Below are 21,240 nucleotides of genomic sequence, written 5' to 3'. Positions count from 1 at the left end.
ATAAGGGGGCACAGAACAGAGCGGGGGCAGGGGGGCACAAAAGAGGAGCGGAGAGGCAGAGAAAAGGCACAGTAGAGCGGATACGAACCTAAGGCCACCACTGGCCACCAGGGATGAGGCGCAGGTGGAAGCCTGCGGGTGGAGGAGGGCCTCAACTTCGGCGGCGATTGGTGCACCTCAGCGGGGGGCAGGAGGAGCTGCAGGTTGGGGGAGCGACCTACCAGGAAGGTCAAGGGTCGCTCTTCTCACCGCGCAGCGGCCGCCATATATAGGGAGGTGGGGAGGGAGGAGCAGCTGGGAGGCGGGAGGTGTGTTGCAGGGGCAGCGAATGGGCGCGGAGAGGGCGGGGCCGCAGGGGAAGCAGCGGCGGGGACGGGGGCAGGGGAGCGGAGCGGAGTGACCGCGGGAGGGAGACAGGGAGGGGTAGGGATCAAGAGGGCACAGAATCAAAAGGGGGCAACAGCAGAAAGAAAACAAAGCACAGAATCAAAAGGGGGCAACAGCAGAAATTAAACGGGGCACAGAATCAAGAGGGGGCAACAGCAGAAAGAAAATGGGGCACAGAATCAAAAGGGGGCAACAGCAGAAAGAAAACGGCGCACAAAATCAAAAAGGGGGCAGCAGCAGAAAGAAAAACGGGGCACAAAATCAACAAGGGGCACAGAACAGAGCGGCGAGCGGGGTGCAGGGGGGCACAGGAGAGGAGCAGACAGGCAGAGAAAAGGCACAGTAGAGCGGATACGAACCTAAGGCCACCACTGGCCACCAGGGATGAGGCGCAGGTGGAAGCCTGCGGGTGGAGGATGGCCTCGAGTTCGGCAGCGATCGGTACACCTCAGCGGGGGTGCAGGCGGAGCTGCAGTGGGGGTTAGCGACCTACCAGGAAGGTCAAGGGTCGCTCCTTGGATAACCTGTGAAGGGGGGTTAGGCGGGGTACGTGCAATAAAAGGGGCAGGATATAAAAGACCTATTGCATTGCAAATGCTTGTTCTACTTGCTATGTCCAGCGGGGGGCTGTGATGCCCCCACAGTGTGCTGGTGTCCTGGTCAGGTGGCTCTCCTTTCTTGCGGTGAGCACAAGAACGGGTGGGCCCTACGGACATCGGCGTGTCCCTCCCCACTCACCGGGAGGCTGTGGTCAAAACCCAAACCGTGCTGCAGTTGTGTCACTGGGTGAATCTTGTACTGCCCTCTCCAGTCCAGGGAAAGCCGTCTGGGAGTCGTTAGCCATGGTCGAGGGGCCACAATAGAGTTGGCTCTTCTTCGTTACAGGGAACTGATGATCAGCGACAGACAGCCCCCCACGCAACCAAGACAGCGGCCAGAATGCACCCTGAGCTCCATCAGCACCCACTCCGCCCTCCGCCAGCAGAGAACAAGCGTCTTGAAGCACCATATCCACAGGCAGAAGTCTCCAGATAGGGGTGCTTTATATGGGAGAAGGAGCGGAGCTCCCCCAGCACATACTCATCTCCATGCTTGGCTCGGCCACACCCCTGTTGTCCTTTTTTGTCATGTTTCTTGTGAAGCATGGCCATGGATTACTATTTCAATGTTGAAAGGGCCCTCTAAAGGCCAGATAGAAATTCACTATGTGATGGGCTAGTTGGGTGTAAAACATTATTTTTGTCTGAATTTCTATTTTGTGTTTCCAGCCATGGGGACATATTGCTTTGCAGTGAGTGATGACTGGCTAGTATGGTGCTATCTCCATAAGAGAGAGGCTCCAATGTCCAATCCCCTCTTTCTTCAGGTAGAAATGATCCCTTGCCGGCATGTTCTGCAAAACAATAGCAAGACTGTTCTCCAAGTGCTGCCCATCAGAGATTACACTTCCTGGGGAAGATCATCATGTGCAGCTTCCCTTCCATACTGCTAACCATGCTGTACCATATTGCCCATACATTGCAGGTCCCATCAGACTCAAACGGAACCTTTTAGCAGTCACAGGGACTGCCAGTGATGAAACAACAATCCAGGTGGCAGTGCTGACCGGCAGGAGGGTAGACAACAGCGCATGTGGAACTGACACACACACTGTACGAGGGAAGGCGCCACAACAGGGCATGGTATCATGCCAGTGCCAGACGCACTGCAGGAGGCAGTGAATGTACTGAGAAACTGTCAACACCTTCCTTGGAAGAATATCTGATTATGCTCCCATGTCTAGGGCTAGTATATTTAATGCAGACCTTGCAATTTCTCATAAGAATTCCTTTTTCTGGGTGGTGGAAGGATATGCTGCAATCTTTGTTAGCCTTATAATTTTCACGAGTTTCCTGAAGCGGGGTATGTTCCACTTTTACTGTTAAAAATATTTTATTAGATTTTATGATAAACAAGACAAACAAAAATGGATACAGTGTTGGTACATATAATGAAATAATGCAGTCATAAAGAATATTACCATGACAATGTTAATATACCAAAATCTTTCCATCGCCCTAAACATAAGAAATTATAAAGATTTGAAAAAATGGAACAAACAAGGCTACTCCTCAAAAAACATTAGTCATAGAGTATAATTAATAAAAACAAATAGCAATGATAAATATTAATATAACCCTCAATTGGTTACTGATAAAAGTGACATATGACCACCAGGCCTGGATTGAGATTGCTTCAGACGATTTCCAATTGGAGGTAATGGATTTAACAGTAATAGAGATAAGGAGATTAAAAATCCTAGATTGGGGTTCTGAGAGGATAGATGATTAGAAATAAGATTTACCAATAAGTATGTTGTACGTGAAAGTCTCAGAAATAGGAAGTATTTTAACAACAACATCCCAAACATTTTGCCAAAATTGCGATATTATATTACAGTCAAAAAGCATATGCTTCAAAGTACCATCATAACTTTTGCAGTTCCAACAAAGTGGAACATCTATAAGTTTAGCTTTAACAAGTTTACAAGGGGACCATAGACAATTAAACAAAATAAAGGTGTTAGTTTGAGATAGAGAAACAGGAAACCATCCTGAATATTAATTGTCCATATTTGGTTCCACTATTTTAAGGAGAGGTTCGAAGATAGTTCTGTATTCCAAAAGTACATTTACATTTACTAAAAAGGTAATGTTAGTAGCATTACTACAATTAAGTTGTTTATCAAATTTGGAAACAGTATGTTGAAAAGCTGAAAACGCTTTAAGACAACTTACCGAATCTGGGGTCGAAATGTGGGGTAATACAGTTGGAAAGGTATTAAGCAAAGTATTACACAGAATTTCTTATTTAAAAGCTTCTGGTAACAAGTATCTGGTTTGTAATTCAGGGAAGGATAAGAGGGCATCATCTTCATAAATATCCAGGATAGAGAAAATGCCCGTTGATATCCAAAGATTCCAGAATGTAAGTGTATGGTTACATTTTAAAGTAGGGTTATGCCAAAGGGAAATCATAGTAGAATCAGAAATACGTGAGGAGAAGGATGTATCAAAATCAGTAAAAATTAATTTAGTAGAAGCAATAATGGGAGAGGATTTACATTTTTATTTGAATTAGACATAGTCAAAAGTGAAGGTAGAGGAAATGGTGACACTAAGTTGCGTTCAATCATTAACCATTTAGGAGAGTAGATGGGGTCTGGACATGTGAACCAAAGTGAAGCTTGTTTTAAAATAAACGCTCTATGGTATTTAAGAAAATCAGGTAAACCAAACCCACCATTAAGTTTAAACTGTGTAAGTTTAGAGTAAGCCAAACAAGGGGGTTTGTGATTCTATATAAATTTTGAAATGAGCTTATCGATTGTTTTGTATGTGGAGAGAGGCAGTTGTACAGGGATCATAGATAAGGTGTAGAATATAATTGGGGCTAATACCATTTTAATGGATTCATGTTTCCCCTTCCACGATAAATGTAATGTGGACCATTGACGAAGTTTTTCTGTAATTTTTGTAAATAAACAATCACAGTTAAGAGTAACAGAATGTTTAAAGGGAAGTGGGAATAGTATACCTAGATATTTAAGTTGTTCTTTTTGCCATATAAATTCAGTATTATCCAATATAGAAGGAGTGTAGTGAACATTCAAGGGAAAACATTCTGTTTTATGAGTATTCAAGGAATAACCAGAGACAATAGAATAGTTACGTATAACCTCTAACACTGCTGGTATAGAAGTGATTGGGTTACTAAGATATAACAGAACATCATCCGCATAAACAGATGTTTTCAGGTCCACATCGGCAAATACAATTCCTTCAATATCTACAGAATTAAGAATGTGGGAGAGTAAAGGTTCAATCGCTAATAAAAAGAGAAGAGGGGACAATGGACAACCCTGCCTTGTTCCCCTATAAAGGGAAAAGGGACTTGAAAATTGACCATTAATAAAGAGTCGGGCAGAAGGGGAGCCATACAGAGTTGAAAGCTAAGAGGCCAGCAGGAGAGGTAAGGTTGAGGCCTTATCGATAACATGAAAAAGGAGTCTTGTGTTATTAACACAAAAATGTTTTGATATAAAACCAGACTGATCTATATGTATAAGGGACGATAAAACCCGAGCTAATCTGATAGCTAGGATTTTTGCAAAAATTTTACAATCCTGGTTTATTAAAGAAATAGGTCTATAATTTGAAACCTTACTCCGGTCTTTTTCTGGTTTAGGCAAAACTATAATCAACGCTTCTGTGAAGGATCCAGTGACAAAATCAGATTGAACAAAACAAAAAGATGTGATGAAGGGTCAAAGAGATATTTTACCGACCAGCCACGGATTATTTCCCCAAAACTTATAAAATATAACAACTAATCTGGGGGTCTGAAAAAGGGGGGGCCCTACACAAAAGTGATAATTGCAGTACTATATGAAATATTTTGCAGATTGCGAAGAGTAGAAAGAGCCTAAGGGAGAAGTCGGATTCCCATCAATCACCATAGTGATCAGTATCATCATCTGGGTATCCTTCCAACCATCCACTATACCTCTTGATCATAGAGGTTATCTCCGTGGAATGGATTTCAAGTGGTCGCAGAGGAGGACCAGAAAAGAGAGAGATATTGAGCTCTCTAGCAGAACAAGAGTTTACTCACAAATGGTGTCTAAGAGAAGTGAGTGCAGTGCAATGGTGTGAAAGTGCAAATTAAAAAAGGATTTATAATAGAGAAACAGTTTTTTTATTTTTGATATCTCCTATGATCCTTAATAAAAACAGTGCAAGAAGCAGTTTACAAAAATAGCTGCTTTTGAGTAAGTAAAGCTCTTGTTCTGCTAGAGAGCTCAATATCTCTCTCTTTTCTGGTCCTCCTCCATGATGATAAAACCAGATTGAGCAAATATAGTGAATAAATTATGTAAATAAGGGGTAAGAGTGTTTCTAAAATTCTGCAGGTATGCCACCAGGGCCAGGAGATTTCTGGGGTTTAAGTGAATGAATAGCCATTAAAAGTTCAGTTTTTGTGATAGGAGAATCCAATTTGATTTTATCATTTTGAGAAAGTTGCAGTAAATTGGCAGAGGTTAAAAATGTATCGATAATGTGAGAATCTACAACATCTGGATTACTGTATAATTAGGAGTAAAACTTAAGAAATTCATCTAAAATGTCTGAGGTGGATACAGCAATAGTGTCATTGTGTCAGTGTATGGCGTGGATGTGATTTCTATCTTTCTTAATGCGAAGGTAGTTAGCTAAAAGCCTCCAGACTTGTTGGCATTATAAGCAAATTTAGCTTTCTGATTAGCAATCTGAATACCAGCTGTTGTACTTAGCAAAGAGTTATATTCATATCTGAGTTTCTGCAATGTAGTTTTAAAAACAAGATTTTGGCAAGAAATAAACAAATGTTCACATTTTGCAATTTGCTTTTCTAAGTGTGACAATTTAGTATTTAATGTCTTATTCTCATGTGCTATTATAGAAATGACAACACCTCTTAAATAAGCTTTGAAGGCATCCCATCTGATAATAGGAGAGGTAGCATCCTCAGTGTTATATAAAAAGTATTCATGAATGGCTTTTAATAGTGTATCTTCATGGCTGATTTGAAGAACAATATCAACATTCATACACCGAGAATGAGACAGAGATAAATGACCAACTTGCAAGTGAAGTGAAATTATAACATGGTCAGAAACTTCAATACTACCAATAGTAGATTGAGTTATAGATTGCACTAAATCTCTAGACTCCAATAAATAATCTAAGCGTGAGTGAGAATTGTGGGGGTTGGAGAAAAATGTGAATTCTTTCTGTGTAGGCAAATGCAACCTCCATATACCAATCAATTTAGTGTTTTAAGTAATGTTCTAAAGGAGTGAAATGCTTTAGGAGGTGTGTATTTAGTTGAGGACAATCTATCTAAAAGAGGGTCGCTAATCAAATTAAAATGGCCCCCCAAAATTAAGGGAACTCTCCCAAATTGAAGAATCTCAGAAGTAACATGGGTCCAAAAAGAGGGGTCATCTGCTGTTAGACCATAAATATCAACTAAATATAAAATTGTATCTCCCATTTTCAATTTTAACTAATAGAAATCTGCCTGCAGCATCAGTTTGTTTGTCCAAACTTGTAGTTGGAGACTTTTGGAGAAAAGAATATCCACACCATTTTTTTATTACCCTGTGCAGGAGAAGAAATAATCTGACCAACTCACTTCCTTTGCATATGCATTAATATGGCGTCGTCAAAGCGAGTTTCTTGTAAGAAACATATATCAGCTTTTTGCCTATGTAAATAATCTAAAATCTTCAACCGCTTAACTTGATGTTGTAAACCTTTCACATTTAATGAGACAATTTTAATTGTAGGAGAACTATGCATAGTTTAGGAAGTGAAAAAAGAGGAGAAAGATTGGAGAACATATATATAAACAGTAGGAGTATTGTAAGAGACCAAAGAAGTGGCCACAAGACATATAGGACAACAAAGAAATAAAACAGATATATATACAGCATAACAGAGAACATGCATGAACATTAAAGAGACACACACGTGCATCCAAGAAGAGAGAAGAAAGGATGGTAATACACCTGTGCTAGGTAATTATCATAATAATAACAGGAATGTAAGAGACCAAAGAAGTAGCCACAAGACATATAGGATAACAAAGAAAGAAAACAGATATATATACAGCATCACAGAGAACATACATGAAAATTAAAGAGGCACACACGTGCATCCAAGAAGAGAGAAGAAAGGATAGTAATACACCTGTGCTAGGTAATTATCATAATAATAACAGGATTATAACTGTCCCAACATCAAAAATACCTACTAATTAGCACATAGTAATAAAATAGCAAACAGTAGCACCTTCTGGCCAATGAAATGAGTTGGATATGTCGTCTTTCCAGATACGCATGATGGAAGGGTCAAAAAGACCATATTTGAAACCAGAAGATCGTAAAGGTGGTCACAAGGCTGCAAAATCTCTTCGTAGCACCACTGTCTCCTTGGCAAAATCTTGGTGAATGAAAATCTTCGAGCCATTAACTAAAGGAGAAGGGATTTCATGTGTTGCTTTTCTTATAAGAACAAGGTGATGATGCCGTAGAACCTTGAAGATGACTTGCCTGGGTTTAGTCTGGCCTGGCTTACGGTGAGATGGGATACGATGGGCTTTATCAATCTCAAACTTTTTTGGAGAAGTTCAAATTCAGTAAATTAGGCAATAAGTTTTCTAGTTAACATCTGCAATCACTCCCTTCAATATCTTCAGGTAAGTTGAAAATGCGCAGGTTATATTGCCTATTTCTGTTTTCTAGGTCCAGTAATCGATTATTAATGGAGGGTATTTTTGTAAGCATTGGCAACAGCTTATCAGTTTTAGTAATAACATCATGCAACTTTCATGGAGAGGCTGGCCATATCTTTCCGTATGTTTTTTATATTTCTACAGCAATACTGTCAGTATTTGACCTGACAGCCTTTAAAAAATCCTCCAAAATAGTGAGAAGGGAGGGTTCTGATGAGTCTACTAATTTTGACTTGACTGGTGGATGAGAAACAGCCTATTTGCGTTTATTTGCCACAGACTTGCTTTCCATTGTGAATAAAAAATTAGAAATACAGTCAAAATTTGTAAATAAAGAAGGAAAACCAGTGCAGCAGCTAAACCCAGCAGTGGGAGGCAACCAAGGCCCAAGCCGTGCCCTCTCCTGGTGTGAGACTCCGCCTTACTGACAGGAACTGAGGAGAGAAGTTGAAGGAGGGAGCGGTGTGGAAAGCCGGCCGTGAAAAGTCCCGTAAAACACATTCGCACCAACAATGAGGCAGAAACGGGGCAGCAGGAGCAGGTAAGCGTCCTAAGCAGCAGGAAGAAAGCCAGTCCTGACTGCACCGTATAAAAATGATCGACGGGCGAACCGGAGCAACGCTAACAAGCTGTTATCTTGGTTGCACGCTCTCTCGTCAACTGTTATGTTACGCTTTTAATCTAGGGAATCAGATCATTCCATAATCTATATCCCTGTTCTCTGAGGGAAATCCCACAAAGTTTTAGCTATTGAAAGTTAATTTACCTATGCAATGGGCAGGATGCAATGATTAGATGGGAATGCCTTAGTTAATTACTAGCAATCTCTTCAGTCCAGTTTAATTATCCTTGTTCCATGTCTTATGAGGTTTGGTGGATTATTACTTCATTGTTATGAGGCCTACTTAGCCAAATGAGGAGACTAGTTAGGGGTGGTGGATGGATGAAGGAAGCCCTTACTCAGGTACATGTTAGAGTACATTTTAGGCAGTTGACTCCCTCTCTTTTGAGATGCCCTCATGCCAAAATAACGTAATGACCAGGTGAGGAAGACTGAACAAGAGTAACCAGTAGGAATGAATAAATCTATTGTGTCAATTAATAAAAATTGTTACAAAAGGCTGTGCATAGTGTGTCCTTCCATGCACCTTCTTTAGTCATTAATAAAAACATTGTATCATTTAATTTAGTACATTTCGAACAGTTACACAAGGCGAAAAATAGGAACCCGAAAAAAATCTAATACATGCTTGCATAATTGGGTCTGTGGTCTGCCTTTAGACCAAGACTCGATCTTTGCTTATAAGTTCTCTAAATTGACGTGCAAATTTCGCTAGTCTGGCCAGCTCCATGGGAATCTCTAAGTTAAAAAGAAGTTTCATTGCTTCTAGGCAGGTACGGGTGCCGTATTTTAAAAACAAAAGGGCATATTATGAAGGGCAGTATCGCCGCTTAAGCGGCACTTTTTGCCGCTAAAGCGGCGATATTCTTATCGCCCTATTAACAAGGTGGCGCTAACATGCATCAGCGCATGTTAGCCACCGATTTTCTAACGCCACGCATCTTAGCGATATACATCGCTAATGAGATGCAAAGTAGCCGTTCCTTACAATTACTTAATTGAAAAACGTCGCAAACACAACTTCGCTGTATTATCAGCACTGCCCCGGACCCGCGTAGCGATGAGAAAAGGCCCGCTAAGCCCCCATTAACGCATGCTCCTAACGCCTGAATAAAATCTGACTTACCATTATTGCCTATGGGAGGTGGATTGTATGGTTAAGTACACACTCCCCTATTACCAAGCTTTTCATTAGTGCTTTGAAATCATCGCTGGATTTCACATGCTAATGAGGATTATTGCAGTCTATCGCTGGATTGTACTTCGCCTGTTATCAAAGCGGTGCTAATACGCCGCTAACACAGCAATGTAATTCAGCGATAGAGGGCGATAATCAGCCGCGGTCGGTAGTAGGAGTTCCTGCAGGGCGGTGACGTGGGGAGGGGGAGGGGCAGGGTGGGGGGTAGTAAACTATGGATTACGGAGGTTTACAGGTAAGTAAACATATAAATTAATAAAACGAATTTAGTTGCGTGCACTGCATCCCCAAATGCGATGCTGTGCACGCAACGAAATTCGTTTTTTAAATTTATATGTTTACTTACCTGTAAACCTTCGTAATCCATAGTTTACTACCCCCCACCCTGCCCCTCCCCCTCCCCACGTCACCGCCCTGCAGGAACTCCTACTACCGACCGCGGCTGGCGATAATGTAAAACCCGCTTAGCGCGTTTTGCGATATTTATCGCAGTTTGTAGATAATATACCCCAGAGTTTTTAATAGCGTGCAGCATGCATGGCTCAATTTAGGGCAAATACAAACTAGGTGGGCCAGAGACTCCTCATAGCGATTACGCAGTCTGCAAGAGGTGACCGCCTCTTGGGACTTCCAGCGAATAATATGTCTTTTATTGGCATGACCATTAGTCTGACTGACAGGATTGCCTTTAGAATTGAGTAAATAATGAAAAACACCGAACTGGAGCTTTTTTCACTGTTATACAAGTGTCTGTGACTTCTAGAGCCATTGAATATTTTTAAGAATGTCTCTTTCACAGCACAGATTCAAGTGATTGAAAGACTGAGAACTTTTCTATAAAGAACACTTGACACCAAAATGCCTCTAAGGGTCTGATTACGAACTGGGAGGGTTTGTATGTAGAAATTCTGGGTGGCTGCAATTTGCAATACCAGTTGAAATCACTGCATACAATTCCAGGAATTACAAGTTACATGTGCATAACCAGGATTTCCAGCCAGAATTCCGCACAGTATTACCTTTGACTTGGATTTAACATACACATTGTGTATGGTGGGGGTATAGGAAGGGGGTGATTGGAAGGTAGTGGCAATGCTGGCTGAGGGTTGGACTCGGGCCAGGGAATGGATCCAGGTAGCCCTGGCCAGGGTGAACTTACCAGCTCTATTTTTCAGCAGCTAAAACTCTTTTCTTTTGTTCCCATAGCTAGTAAATCCGGGTGTGACCCAATAATGATTGGGCGTAGCAGGATTCCACACAGGAATTCCCAACACCCAAGTACATAATTCAGCCTTAGTGCTAAGCAGCAGCTTGAAGGGTACAACAAGGCGCTCTGTGGAAATTAGAGTTAGGCATAAACATTAGGTCTCCGAGTGATTCGTCCTTGGGTTTATTAGGAAAGCTATTTCTCAGACTGGGCCACTTTTGTGAGGAAATCACACACACGCTCTTGCATACAGAAGGTCCGCTACTAGGGAGTTGGACTAAGGGGGGTTTCCTTCATTGGATGACTTTCGGACAATAGCAGGCAGTATCAAGAGCAGTGAGATCTTGCCTCTGACTCTCCCATTAGTAACTGCTTTAACTATGTTAGATGTCTGAGTGCACTGTCCATTGGAGCACTACTGTGTGTTCAGGCAGGAACTCTGTGACCCAAACCATTGCGAAATGGTCTGTGGCCAATGTGAAATGGTAAATAGCAATGCCATATTTGTACTTTACAACGTCTGCCTAGAGGGTGGTGAACCTGGTGCCATAAAGTTTGCGTGCTTACTATGTTTATTTTGGAGGCAGTAGTATAATGTAGAACATTATTGGCATTTTAAATAATGTATTCATTTAAACTTGCATTTCAAATTCTTATTTATTTATTCTTTAAGACAAAGGATTAAATTAAAAAAAATAATAAGCAACTTTCTGCAGTTGATTACGGTCCGTGCAAGTGTTCCATAAACACTGTTTAACTTCTTCTTTATAGTTCTTATTGGCTCTTCAGAGCCCCTTCTATTTACAGTGATGCAATACCTGTTATATCATTATCTATGGATTTTAAAACCAATACTCTGCCTGGCAGATGTCACATGTTTGAAATCTTATCTTTTAATCAACTCGTGTTCACATGAGCATTCTCTTTAAATGGCAAGGGAAGGGCCCTTGAAACTGATCCCAATAATAAATAGTTTGGGCCCGATTCACAGAACTAACTTAAGACAAAATCCTAAACTTACTACCATTTTCGTATTCACAGAAGGCACTTACTCATTTTGGTATTCACAGAAGACACTTACTCAATTCGGTATTCACAGAAGTTAGTAGTCCTAACTTTAGGACTCCTAAATGCCATCTGTGTATACTGAAAGTCTTAAAATTAGGATTTTTCTCAGTTTAGGAGTCCTAAAGTTAGGACTCCTAACTTTAATACTACTAAACTGAGAAAAATCCTTATTTTAAGACTTTTGGTATTCACAGAAGGCATTTAGGAGTCCTAAAGTTAGGAGTCCTAACTATACTACTACTAAACTGAGAAAAATCTTAATTTTAAGGCTTTCGGTATTCACAGAAGGCATTTAGGAGTCCTAAAGTTAGGAGTCCTAACTTTACTACTACTAAATTGAGAAAAATCCTAATTTTAAGACTTTCGGTATTCACAGAAGGCATTTAGGAGTCCTAAAGTTAGGACTCCTAACTACTGTGAATACCGAAATGAGTAAGTGCCTTCTGTGAATACCAAAATGGTAGTAAGTTTAGGATTTTGTCTTAAGTTAGTTCTGTGAATCGGGCCCATAGTCTCTGCCAGACGCTTATTTATTGACAGGATGACTTATACTATACTGAAAGCGGGAAAAAAAAATGTCTGAAATTGTATTAGAAATCTAGGGACCGGATTATCTAAATTGCAATATATATATATATATATATATATTTTAAAGCAACGGAGTTCAACAGTACACCCTCCCGTTATGTAATATTGTGCAATATAGCACCCCTGCCCTATTTTGCCCTTTTTTCTGTGGTTGTGAGTGCAGATGTGAGATAGAGAGGAAATGCACTTTAACAGTGAGCCTTTTGGAATGTTGAACCTTGTGCAGTTGCCCTCTTTGCTCATGGAACTAGAATAAGTAGTGCCAATGCTCATAGTGAGTGTAACACTAGCATTCAATTTCTTTCTTCCGCTCAAAACCACTTTGGAGCTATTGATTGACTATCCAAATGATATTAGTAGACCTTAACTGAAAAAAGGAAAAATAGTTAACACCTTATCTACTACATGTATTTTGGACACAGTTATGAAAGGGATTTCGTTTATTTCCCTGTTGCTATACTGAGAATGATATTCAAGAAATATATCTTTGGGTAAGAAAATTACATTACCTTTTTTTTAGCTGAGAAAGTCAGAGACACTTTTGAGACAGCCTGGGTACTTCACAGTGCCCAGGAGTAATGTACTTCAACAATAAGCCACCTCTACTAAAAATCAGTGTAATGTTTTAGGTACACTCTGTCTGAATGGCCATGGCATATGAATTATCACAGTTGTTTATTTATATTCAGTGCTTAATTTGTCAATAATGAGCGCCAGCGCCCAAAGCTCTGCTTAGAAGCCCTCAGCCAGAGCTGTTAAATGTCACGCACCGCATAAGAAGGCCATTATACAGCGGGGTTTCTTACACCTCAATTTTATGTTAAAGTCATCAAATAAATTTCCCCACTGGTTATAAGGACCTTCGATTGTCAACTTGAAGTGTAAAAAAAGGAGCTAGGATCAGCAATTCATATCAAACACACCAATGTGGCTCCACAAGAACGACAGAGAGGATGATGTCCAAACTTTAAGGGTTTAATTAACAATTTTACTTCGGAAAACAGGTTAAGTCAAACAGCAGAATTGAAGAAAGCATATCATGAGAGCGTACATATTTAAATGATCGTGCAATTTGGATTTATAGATTATAAGAAAGAAGATACAAAATAGAATCACATACAACAAACAAAATATCACTCAAGCAGGTTCCAGAAAGGAACTAAATAAAGTATTGAAAGTGGCAAGAGGAAATTCTATGAGCAAGGTATCAGTATCAGATGTATCCAAGCATGAACCTCAACACCGTGGGCAGGAGAATTCAGCAGAGTCGAGAAGAAATCTCTCATCAAAAGTTAGGATATTGTCTCATCTGCTGTTCTAAAGAGCACACAATTAAAACATGAAAGAAGATTCTGGAGGGTTTCTCAATATCAGTTTACTCCAAGCAAGCCAATCAAAAAATACTGTTTTCTGGGACCATGTAGACTCCCTAGTTTTCCAGCTCTCAACAACGGAGCAATCATCTGGGTGACCTTGGATGTAACATCAGTCCGGTCTGCCTGGTACAAGAGTATCTCGTCCACTGTCTCAGTCTCCATATACAAGGCCAAGTCCTAATTAAAGTTCAATTCCCTACCAATGTAGTAAAATAAACACTATTCTAAAAAAAAGTTCAATTTCCTACCAATCTAATACAATAAACAATAAGCCTATACTATCTTAATGAGCACATTGATAGGACACCTGCAGAGGAGAGAAAAACAAATACAGTTGAGGTAATGAGGATGTCAACAAACAAGTTGTGGGAATCTTCTTTATTCTGTGAACCTCTCAGCGTGAATCAAGCAAGCTGAGTAACAAGCAGAAGTATGCCCAACATTCTAGTACATGGAAATAAATACACAGAACCATTGAATTGGTCTGATTCTTAATTCCCAAGAATCAGAAAATTCCAATACATGACATAGCAAGTAAACCACAATACTACACATCCTCCTTCTTTCAAAAAAACAAAAAAACATAAGATTAAGACTCGCAAACATAGTCATCAAAGCGCTTTGGTTTAACAATGTTTCTACCAAAGGTGTTAACCTTTCCTTTATGTGATTGCTGTGTAGCGTTGTCCAGACAAAGTTCAGAAGAAATTTCAGCTTGAGGAAGGCCCTCAGAAGGAACCACAGCAGGTGTAAGATCTACAACAGAGGAACCATCCTCACCCTGAACACACAATCCAGATATAGCGTTTGAAGAAGAACACTCAGGGTGAACATTGATCCATTAATAGTTGTGAGAAGACACAAATTGTTTAGGATCATTAGGTGATAAATCATTTTTGACTAAAGATAAATGACTCATATGACGTACATTACCATCAGATAGCTTGACAGTGTTTTTCATAAGTTTCACAGTTTGAACCGGAGGACCAAACCTGCTTTGACCCTTAGTCACCATCTTGTTAGATTTGACACAAACCCATTGCCTTATAGACAATTGGACATCGCGGGTACCGTGCTTTTTATCAAAATACTCCTTATTTTTGCGTTGAGATGCTAGAATACAATTTTTAATTTTCTCAGCATCCCACACTACCTGTTTGCTCCTGTCCATCCATCCATGATTGCCTTTTGAATGTGGGATGCGACCTCTCATGACCTCAAAGGGAGTCTTGCCAATAGAATCATGACTAGTGACTCTGTAAGTGCAAAGCATTTTCATAAGTTCATGCTCCAAATTTTTCGTACCGTGGATAGCCAACTGCAGAACACCCTTGATGACTCGGTGGACCCTCTCCACGGCACCATTACCCCTGGGGTGGTGAAGTGCAGAACATTTGTGTGAAATACCAGCAATATCGAGAAATTGTTTCATCTCAACTGACTTAAATTGCACACCATTGTCAGTGAGAATGTTTTTCGGGAAACCCTCACGTATATAAACACTGCCTAAGAAGTCAATGACAAATGTGGTATCTGCTTTGTCAACTACTTTGATTTCAAACCATTTAGAAAAAAGGTCAACAAGTAAAAGAATATATTTGGTTGAACAATCACTCCAAACGATGGGGCCCATAATATCTAACGCCAATTCATCCCACGGGAGAGAGGGACAACCTAAGGAGATTAAAGGGGGGGTTGAGGGTTTTTTGTGATTTATAAGCAAATTCGCAATCGCTACAGGACCTTACAAATCTTTCAGTTTCTAAATCAACTTTAGGCGACCAATAAAGAGATTTAACATTTTTCTTAGCGCGAGTAATGCCACTATGGCCTTCATGGCACAGAGAAATGATCTTGTTTCTTAAGGAGAGAGGTAGGACAATTTTGTCTCCTCTGACAATGAATATTCCATCAATACCCAATTTGTTTCTAACCTCCCAAAAGGCTTTCATTTCACCAAGATGCTCGGGTTTGACAGGACCCCAACCCTGTTGTATTTTGATTCTGACAAGCGTGAGGATATCGTCAATCTCCTCAACTTGTTCCTATTCTGATTCATGTAACCCTTTTGTTTCATTAGTGGAAAAAATGCTAGCAACACCGAAGTCATTCAAAGGATTGGAATCAATCTCTCTGAGTGGTAAGGATAGCCTGCTAAGAAAATCTGCAGCTACATTTTTCTTTCCTGGGACATATTGCACATCATAAATAAAATCTTGAAGATGCATGGAAAGCCTGGCGATTCTAGCTGATGCTCTGGACAATCCATCTGAGGTAAGTAATTTTGTCAAGGGTTTATGGTCGGTGCGTACCGTAAATCTCCTTCCCCACAAAAATCTGCGGAAGTGCTCCAAAGCCCAGACTCAGGCTAATGTTTCCCTCTCTATAACAGAGCATTTCTGTTCAGTGGGAGACAGTGTCCTGGATGCAAAAGCAATAACAATGTTTGAGCCTCTATCATCATTTTGGGAAAGAACACTGCCCAAACCCTTGCCGCTGGCATGTGTGGTGACAAAAGTGGGAGCAGTAGGATTAAAGACTTGTAGTTTTGGAGCTTTGCTGATGGCACGCTTAATATCATCAAAGGCACATTGACAATCTAATGTCCAATCAAATTTGTTTTTGTTTTTTAACAAAGAACGCATTTCATGAGTGCTTTCAGAAAATGTCTCAATGAACTTCGAATAAAATTCTGCTAAGCCTAAAAATGAACGTTATTCATCTTTATTAGAAGGTGGAGGAGCTTGACTGATGGCTTCTACTAATTTTTGTTTTGGTTTAATGCCTTGGTCAGTGATTTCGTGTCCCAGGTAAGTAACCTTTTTTTCAGCGAACTTGCATTTGCTCATTTCAGCAGTAAGACCTTTCAAGGATAAGATGGATAAAACCTTTCTTAACACCTCATCATGATGTTGTCGCGATTTACCCATGATTAAGATGTCATCTTGAAAAAAGGTGACTTCTTTTATGTTACCAAAAAGTTCAAACATTAGCCTTTGGAAAACGGCTGCTGCCGACGCAAGCCCAAAAGGCATGCGTCTAAATTGGCAACCACCAAACGGTGTGCAAAAGGCTGTTAAATATTTGGGTTTTTTGTTAAGAGCGACCTGATGGTATGCGCTAGAAAGGTCTAAGGTGGAAAACCACTTAGCATCTCTGGTTAGCATTAACATTTCAGCTATGCAGGGCAAAGGGATTTGGTCCACCACAATATTGTCGTTTAGACCTCTGTGATTTGCACATAGACGAACCTTGCCATTGGCACGTCTGTCTACGACTAAAGGCGAAACCCAATCAGATGCTACGATGGGTTCAATGATTCGCGCATCCATTAATTTTTGTAATTCAGCCTTGACTTCGTCCCTGACAATGAAGGGAATTATACGTGTCTTGTGGATTCTGGGTGAAGCATTGTGTTTTAATCTTATCATATGGGGAAAACCTTTTAACTTGCCTATAGTGCCATTAAACACTTAAAGAAATTCATGGAGAATTTAGGTTTTTCACAGTCTGGTGGGCAGAAAATTGGATTTTATTAAGGACACGGAGGCCAAGATTATGCAAATCTCATTTATTGCCACAACTCAGCAGTAACAATGAATAGAATATGGAACTTTAAACAACATTCCATATAGTATATAGAGCATGAGCACACATCCATCTTCCTTCTTTGTCTTCTTCCAGTGCTGCGAACAAGAAACATAACTTCGAAATGACGTCCGATCCAAGTAGACCTTTTTGCACTTTCTTTAAATAGTAGTAATGCATAGGCGACTTATTCTGGAAGAAAAAAGAGACACAATAGGACAAAATGAATAAACCCAGGGAGGGTTAACAAGTGGTGGGATAATCTTGGCCTTTGTGTACTTAATAAAACCCAGATTTTCTGCTTACCAGGCTGTGAAAAATCTAAATTTTATGGCATGACATGCAGGCCAACATTATGCAAGTTTAAAGTGAATTAAGCACATTGTCAATCACATTATTGATTGGTCTAAAGTAACATTTTTAAACATACTCTCATTTGACCAGTCAGCGGCTCTAAGAATATCTTGGAGTCCTCCTCCCAACATAAAAGCTTTAGACGCTGATGCGCCTCTGAGGGAGTGTGCACCGAAGATAGACACATCAACACCACTCTCGCTCATCACTTCTTTCACCCATCTTGCAAGCGTGGGAGAATAAACAGCTTTATGGGGGGATCTGTGAGAGATCAATAATTGAGTTCTAACACCTCTCAAAGAGGTAGTTCTTGTTTCATACTCTTTTAGGCATTTGACAACACACAAACTTTCAAAGAGAAAAAAGGGTAGAAAATTGAAGATGACATAGTTTTGGTCCTTTTTCTTAGATAAAAACAAACTCCCTCAGGTTGATAAGCTCTGCTACAAACATCTAAAGCCTTGATATCAGAGGTTCCTCTAAAAGAAACTAAGCAAAGCAATACAGTAAGCTTGTAAGAGAGACATTTAAGAGAAAGGTTAACATTATCTCCCCAAGAGGAAATAGGTTGTAACACATTACTCACGTCCCATAACGCCATATATTTAGGGGTTGGAGGATTAAGAACGTGCATGCTTCCCAAAATTTTCTTTGTTAAAAGGTTTTGTCCCACCGAGTTGCCATCAACTAAGGAATGACCTGCAGCTATTGCTGATCTATAGACATTACCCGTTCTGTAAGATAGGCCAGAAGCAATCAGTTCCAATAGGAAATTAATTACGTGAACTAAATAAGTTGAAACGGGATCATAGTGTTGTTGAATACACCAGAGAACCCATTTGTTCCACGCCAGTCGATATGCCTTCCTTGTTCCAGATGCCCAAGACTTAGATATGAGTTGGAAAGCATCCTGCAAAAGGCCTGGGATTTTCCATTGTCACCTGAAACCTTCCTTGCCGTCAAAGTCAATAGACCCTGGTCTATGAGAGGATGAGATTCGCCCTCTGGACCCCGAAGTATTTGGTTGAAAGGTGGTATTAGGATTGGAAAGTCTACAGCCATCTCTAAAATGACTGGGAACCACGCCTGCGACCTCCAAAGAGGGGTTATCACTACCATGTTCTGTAAGTAGCGACGGGCATGTAAGAGAAGACGTGGAAGCATGACAAACAGCGGGGAGGCATATGGCTTTAAGCCCAGACAGTTCTGCAGGAAAGCATCCACCCCTGATGCTTGAGGGTCCGGCTTCCAGCTGAAGAAGTTCTTTAGCTGGGTGTTCAGTCTGTCCGCGAAAAGATCCGTCCCGAACGGACCCCATCTGTCTTGGATGATCATAAATACTCCTTTGTCTTGTTTCCAGTTGCTGGAATCCTTGAAGTTCCTTGAGAACCAATCCGCTACGCCGTTGTTCAAACCAGGAATGTGCTCTGCTGTAACAGAGAGTCCCTTGTTCAAACAATAGTTCCAAAAACCTTTCGCTATTTCCGTAAGACTCTTTGAGTGTGATCCCCCCATCTTGTTGACGTATTTCACTGCAGAGACATTGTCCATGCGCAGCATTATGCAACATTTCATTGAATTCTGAGTGAAACTTTGAACCGCAAAAGAACCCGCTAGTAGTTCCAAGCAGTTGATATGAAGTTCCTTCTCGAGTTGTGTCCAACGACCCCCTGTTGATAAGTTGCCACACGTGGCACCCCATCCTTCTAGGCTCGCGTCTGATTCTATTATCAATTCTGGGGCTTCCCCAAAGATGTCCCTGCCATTCCAGGCTTCCGCATTCTTTAGCCACCAAGTCAGTTCCTTCTTGGAGTCTTGGTCTAGACATGTCATTTGTGAGTACGAGAGATTCGTTCTGAGAGCTTTCGCTTTCAGTCTCTGAAGAGCTCTGTAATGTAGAGGTCCAAGAAAAATTGCCCGGATGGTTGAAGAAAGGAGGCCCAGGATTCAATTCTGCATTCAGTGTGTTGACCATGAAACCCCAAAATTGAGTTTCTTGGCTTGGAATTATACATGACTTTTTTGTGTTTATTACGAAGCCTAAATGTTGAAGTAGGCGGGTAGTAAGATCCGTATGATGAATTACCGTCAATTTGGACTGACCCATTAGGAGGATATCGTTCAGATAAATAATCAACCTTACGCCCCTTTCCCTTAGCCATGCTACTACCGGACGTAATACCTTGGTGAAACACCAAGGGGCTGAAGAAAGCCTGAAGGGGAGGGTGAAAAATTATCAAAGTTTTCCTTCCCATGTGAATTGGAGGAATTTCCTGTGTGGGTGCCAAATCGAAATAGTCAGATAGGCATCCTTTAAGTCTAGACATGTTAACCAGTCTCCCTTTCTCAGAACGTCCCTCAAGAGGTGTATTCCCTCCATTTTGAAGTGGTGGTACGTTACCCATTCATTTAAGCTTTTCAAATTCATGACAGGTCTCTGACCTTTGTTTTTCCTTTCCACTAGGAAAATGTTGCTCACAAAACCTATTTTGGAACTCTCTTTTATTGCCCCTTTGGCTAACAGATCTTTTACCTCTTGAGAGACCAATTTTCTCTATTCTTGAGAGAAGTGTATTTCTTTGCGGTCTTGTTCTTTGAATGGGGATATCGGTGAACTCTGTTTTGTAACCCTTGACTGTATCTAGAACTCACGGGTCTTGTGTTATCATAGTCCAATTCCCAGAGAAAAGGGCTAGTGTCCCATCCACCTTTATAGGGGTATCCGAAGGGTCTTTCAAGGTTCTTACCTGTGGAGAAACCTCTGTTTCTTCTCTCTCCCCAGAAGGGACTTGTACGGTTTCTCTGTCTTTGTGGGAAGAAAGCTTTTCCTCCATAAAAGGATGTCTGTTGGAATCTTGAGCCTCGTCCCAGAAAGGGTCTGGAGGAAGATTGTCCATGGCCAGGGAACCGACCCTGCATTCGCCCGGCCCTTCCAAAACTTTTGTCTTGAAAAAAGACGTTTTTTATGTCGCGTTGAGACTTCTGAATAGTGCTAAAGGCCCCCACATATATAGACATGTCGCGAATGAACTCTTCTCCATAGAGGAGTCCTTGAGAAGAAGGTCCTCCTTCTTTATTCGCCAGCTCGATTAGTTTTGGGTCAATTTTCAGGAGAATTCCTTTTCTCCGTACATTGGAAATAGCAGTATTAGCATTACCAATCAGGCATATTGCCCTTTGGACCCATTGGCGTAATTCTTTAGGGTCTATAGGTGTCCCTTCAACATATGCGTTTTCGGCTAGTTCAAAGATTTTCGTTATTGGGCCAATTGTGTCCAAGAAGCGGTCTTGACACGATCTTAGGCTCTTGTCAATCCCTTTCCTAGGGTCTTTGGCACCCTTTGCTATAAAAGCCACAACTTTAGGGTCAAGTTCAGGGGTCATTGTGATTTTATCAAGAAGGGATGAGCGTGGGCACTCAGACCTCAGTCTTGATCTTACTTCCTTAGGGATTTCTTTCATAAGCCAAAAGGTAATGTAGTTCGCTACATGTTGGGAAGGGAACCATTCTGGGGATAAGGGGTGTTTGATTTGT

The sequence above is a fragment of the Triturus cristatus genome, chromosome 3_2, assembly GCF_964204655.1.
Source record: "Triturus cristatus chromosome 3_2, aTriCri1.1, whole genome shotgun sequence".
Lineage (NCBI taxonomy): Eukaryota > Metazoa > Chordata > Amphibia > Caudata > Salamandridae > Triturus > Triturus cristatus.
The sequence above is the reverse complement of the archived record's forward strand: the minus strand, read 5'-3'. Positions refer to the sequence as shown.